The 5,709-nt window shown below is 38.3% G+C and overlaps 1 protein-coding gene across 4 annotated transcripts in view; it reads right to left on the reverse strand.

The window, feature by feature from the left end:
- Window positions 1–5,709, reverse strand: part of ZBTB20 (zinc finger and BTB domain containing 20) — a 770,594-nt gene that overhangs the window by 348,203 nt on the left and 416,682 nt on the right. For all 4 annotated transcript variants that reach the window (XM_032852271.1, XM_032852263.1, XM_032852264.1 and 1 more), the window contains one exon: window positions 1,909–1,956. The gene's annotated coding sequence lies outside the window, so the exon portion shown is untranslated. The remainder of the gene's footprint in view (window positions 1–1,908; window positions 1,957–5,709) is intronic.

A 5,709-nucleotide genomic window follows, 5' to 3' on the forward strand; every position in this document is an offset into this window, starting at 1 on the left:
ATAGGAACCATGTAATTACATGTAAAATTCTTAGGTTAAATTTTGAAAGCAGGACAGAAAATTATGTACAAAGTATGTTTACAATGTGTTTTTTAAAAAATATATCCTCAGGGGAAAACAAGAATAAAGAAATACATCAATGGTTATTAATGATTGGATTTAAATTATGGAAATAATTACTTGTATTTTTCTTCATTTTACTCCTATGTGCTTTTCCAAATTATTTTTAATGAGCATGTATCATTTTCAAATGAAAATAAATTTTTATTCATTAGTGGATAAGATGTGCTCTCCTCTCCCAAGGAGCTTTTCACTAAAACAGAGAAACTGCAAACACACAGCTTTGCCCAGATACTTTAAATCTTCATACCTAGAAGTGAAATACACCCACAGGAAAAGAAATGTCAATACAGATTTTTATCTGATCATAGAAACATAAAGAGCTTTCTGTGTGTTGGACAGAAATAGGGGAGGAACCAGTTTCTCTGCAAGCCAGAAAGAGTGAAATTCAGGCCATTTTTTGATGAGATCCTTTTGTGATGAAAGCAATGGGAGCAACAGATTTAAGTTACCAAGTAAGCCTGTCCCTTGACACCTGACGCTCACTTATAGGAGTTCTTTTTTGGTCAGCATAAGAAATAAACCGTGGGAGTGGGGTGGGGGGTGGGAGTGGTTATAATCCTAAAGGCTGGAGGCCTTCACTGGTAAGATGGGTATGTTCAGAGAGACAGAGGTAGATGTGCAACAGAATGAGAAACAAAAATACAGAGACAACTATGGATTATGTGCAGTAGATATGGAAAGTCCCCACTAGAGAGCTATCTTTATTACTCCAAGAGATTATTTTCCTCATTTTATGCACATTCATATAAAGTGAAGTCAAGAGTATAACTTTTAAAGGTTTGGATGAATATGATGTTCATGACTAAATAAGTCTGGCTGGAGCCAGGCAGAATATCATCAGATGCCAGGCAAGTCACCCCCTCTGGTCCTCCTCCCTCTTCAGTACACTTGCCAGGACATTTCAACGCCCGCCAACCTCTAGCAAACGCTAAGCTCTTTTAGGCTCTTTCTGACTTGAAGATGCTTTACGAGTACACCCTTAGTCCCAACCTGCACTCTCCTCCCAGCCACTGAAATCTCAAGAATTCTAGAAGGCCATATAGGATACCAACCTTTTTGAAACTTCACCAGTTTCCACTAAAAGACACACACACCCTCAAAGCTTTCAAAGCTAATCTTACTCACAGCTCTGGTCTTGGTCCTCTTGGCTCAAAAAAGAAGTGGCTATCTGTATTCATGTTCCTAAAGGACACTTCCCCTTCCATTTGTGGGTGTAAACAAGAGCAATCATATCTGATTTTAAGATTGATTCAAATGAAGAAAATACATTTCAAATTTTTAGTGTATCGTAGAATAATAATAACTAGTTCAAAGTACCACAAAATGTATTCGGAAGGCTCTGTTTTTGTTTGTTTAATGCCAAAGCATCCAATGTTCCACGTGGGAAACATTAGTTTCCAACCTCACCACATCATCCTCTCTGTCCATTCAGGCATCTCCTTTGGAAATCTGTATCCCCAGAGAGCCTGCCAAACAAGTCCTTTGAATACTTCTACCTCTGGGTGGCAAAATCATCATGAAATGTTTGTTAAAATCTGTGATCAGAGGCTCTTGGGATCATGTTTCTAATCATTTTAAATGATGGTATTTCAAACAAACAAACTGGATATAAAATCTGTACCTTCCACCAATGTCAAAATAAGTTCTATTCAAATTTAGTATTTGAGGTGATGGACACATGACAGCCTTTACATTGAATTCTTTCAGAGTCTGGGAGAAACACACTTGACTTCTTGGTACCTCAATATTGTAGACTGCCATTTAGGGATAACAGAAGTTACTCACCGGACAGCAAAGTTGTGAGGAATATCCAGTTAGTGATGGCGAAACATTCTGAAATGAAAAGAATATCATAAATGCTGGGCATTTAATAAATGCATGACAACACGATGATCATGGGGGAAAAACCCATCTGCTTCTCACCTTGGGATGCTGACTCAGTGATACTACACAGACAGTAAAGGAGACTTCTTTTTGGGAAGGACATACAAGTGTACGCTGGGAAAGGGGTGTGTGCAGCTGTCTGCGGGCTCAGCTTTAAGGGCTCGAACCAGTTGCAACCAGTTGTGGATGACTTGCTGCCCATTTTTGCAATTCACTGTAACTTGTATTGGGAAAGTTATGTTTTATGGTTAATTATCCATGGTCTGTTTGAAAAAATAAATCAAACCATTGTGAACCACCAGGATTTGCAGCTCCATTTGAACTTTACTGTACTTTTGATTAAACATTTTTGTAAATAAAAACAAACTGGTTTCTTCTTGTTTTTGGTTGTTTGTTACTTGTGTTCTGGATATAAATATTGTGGCAATAGTGGGAGAACGAGTTATGGATTATTTACCCTTGGTTTCATGAGTTGTGAGTTACTGGCCTTATTCTCCTTCATGAGTATAAATAAATGTATAGTATTAAATTCCAAGTCCTGTAAGACAAATGGAACGACTGAACTGAAACCTTTTAAAACCAAAACCTTTTATGCTAAGTCACAGAGCAACAAAACAAACCCCAAATTAACATTTAAAAAGCTTCTACTGTGGAGCAACAAAATCCCCCAATATTATATAATCTGCATTTTAAAATCTGCTTGCCTAACGAGCAGCAGTCTATCAATGATTCCACATGCTTGTCTTTTCACTGCTTTTATAATTTAGAAGCCATAGGTGGTTTACCAGAGATCACCTCCCACCCTCAATATCATCACCAGAAAGGAGCCTTGAAAACAACCAGCATAACTAACTAAAGTAAAAACTGATTTAGAAAGATCTGGAATTATTGTAACTAAAAGTAGTGAAACTCTACGTAAAGGAAGAACTTTATAAAAATTTGTCTATGGTCTTCATCCTGACACTTATATAAATAAAAGGAGCCTGAAACACAATTGTCCAGGGAAAACGAGAAAAGCCAAGATTCAAAGGACCTATGGCACAGGGCAAGAAGAATGTGTTTGAAACCCAGAATCCGAAGCTCCCAACACATCTGCCTATGGCACTTAATGAGGACCACCAAAGTAGCTTGCCAAAAATTATGTTTTAAATGATCTACTGTTCCATGCAGCACTGACCACTGAAAAAGACCTCTAGGAAACATACAATTGCCTTCTGCTATTTGCTACTTTTATAAAGACAGAGACAGGATAATAAGGGCTTTCTTATAAAATGGGGTGATCTGTCCATCGCTGGGACCTGAAGAGAACTGTATCAGATTTCATCTTACCCTTCCTTCCTCTCAAGGTTTGCTGCTCACCTGCATAAGCACTGTGAAGGAATGGCTATGGAAGGCCCCTCACCAGCTCACAAAAACGTGGTAAAATATTTATGAAGGGGCTACTATTTGCAAGGCACAGCTAGAGTAATTCTGCTTGGGAAGGTAAGTCAGTGGCTAAGGTTCTTGTGGCAACATTTAAAAATATCTCTTACTACTGCCAACGGGGAGGAGAAGTGAGGTTGAAAGTGTTACGAAGGATTTCTGAAGAGTTAGAAACTGTTTAAAACTCTCCCTGGCTTCTTGGATGCCTTGGGAACAGAAAGTTTAGGCCTGTCGGCCCTTCGAAGCCTGGATCCCACATCACCAAAGGAAAACTCGAAGTAGCCTATATGTTTTCCAAGGTCCTGGTTACAACTGAAAAGGAGGGCTGACCTGAATCAGTTGGCAGCCATCGGACGCTGAAAGGTCAATTCTGCCCTAAGTATGATTCAGAGAGTGTAAAAACCCACCGAAAATGAAAACGGAAGCTATTCTGAGAAACAGGCAGAAAAAAAAGTTTGAAGATATTTTACTTGAAGACATTTTCCTCTATTTCTTTTATAATACACACCTCCAACTCTTTTTGACAACCAAGAAAACGCTCTAGCTATAGAATTCTAAGTTTTCTTTTAAATCCAGGCAGCCCATCTGAAACTCAGGATATACAAAACGACTCCTAAGTGCTTGGTTACAGATGAATAATCATGTTCAAATCGTATTATAAAGTATGGCATTTTACATGATGCAGGTATATACGTACAGAATTGCATTCCTGGAATCCAAACTCAGCCATGACACATGGAGAGGGACACTCAGAAAACGTATACCTAGGAATATGATTTCCTGGTGAAAGAACAGAGTATTCTGACCAACTTTCCTTATTTTTCCCCAAACAAATTTACCTGAGCTATAGATCCTTTTAAGAAAAAAAAAAAACCAAAACAACAACAACAACAAAAAAAACCAGGAAGCATACTGATAAAATACCTAAAAAGTATATACGAGCTCACTCATTATACAATAAGACAACTAAAGATGCCCCCTTGTCATCACAGATACAGAGACATGATAATCCCAATCCTCTTGATCACTCAGTTGCTGCAAAAGAGACACACATTGAGGCACTGAGACCTTTAAAAACCAGATAAAACTCTCCTGGCTATGATTTTTATCTTTATGCACCAGATTTTTCCATACAGAGAGAATCCTAAATTTAATAGCTAACACATAAACAAAATAGGACATGGCCAAAATCTTTTTTTTTCTTTTTTTTTTTTTTAACGTGCAGGCACACTCACTGCTTATCTTCGGTAAAATCAAAGGAACCAATTTCATCTGGCTTTTCCATCCAGAAGGAAAGTACAACCTGGAGGAATGTTCCTGATCTCCAGTACAAGGGGATTCATTTCCTTGCCTCCCCGTCTTGGATTGCATTATGAGTGATTGGAACTAGTACCAGCCACCACCTCTCACACATATTTTCCCCTAGCAGATACCCACCAGTGCCTAGGCCTGTGCACCCATTTTATGAACATTCAATAGGCAGAAACTACAAAGGAAGAATAAAACAAAACCAGAAAGTCTTCCAACTTCCCTCATCAAGTGCATGTCTGATTCCCAGAGGACATCAGTCCATTAAATGAAATAAAATATTATAAACGGGGACAGAAGACTAATAGACCTCATACAAATCTCACTGTGTTCCCACTTAAGCTGGGTAGGGAGTTATTCTGGTGAAAAAGTGGGGGGGTGGTGTGGGAAAGGAGTGAAGGGCTACAAAGAGACAAAGAGACTTAGAGGTGGTGCAATGAATTCCCTGTGCCAGGGAAGAGTGTGACAGAAAGTTCTAAATGGAAATTCCAGAAACTGCAGGCTCCTAGCAGAACTGTTGTTTAGGGGATGAATTCTATAGGGAGTTTGAATTAAGTGTCTGTGCTATAGCATCTATATGTTTCTTCTTTCATTAAGACTTTGGAGTTTGTCATGAGAAAACAAAACAAAACAACCCAAAAAACATTAGAGCTTTCTACAGCCCCCAAAGTAAAAGGCGAGAGAAATACGGGGTTTATATAACTGGCTTTTTACATAAATATTACATCAGGATACATTGCAAATGAAAACACACACACACACACACACACACACACACACAGCCGTCTTCCTTATTCTCTATTTTAAAATTCATTTCATACTTTAAATGTTGTTGATTTTTCACAAAACAAGTAAAAACCAAGTCAGCATTAAACACCTCAGAATAATTTCAGTCTTATATTACTTGAAAAATTCACCACATCATGGAGGGTCACAAAATCCTGTTTTAAAGTCACTGAAGGCACTGACAAT

Source organism: Lontra canadensis, unplaced genomic scaffold (assembly GCF_010015895.1).
Source record: "Lontra canadensis isolate GAN:19392208 unplaced genomic scaffold, GSC_riverotter_1.0 scaffold6, whole genome shotgun sequence".
In the NCBI taxonomy this organism is placed as follows: Eukaryota; Metazoa; Chordata; class Mammalia; order Carnivora; family Mustelidae; genus Lontra; species Lontra canadensis.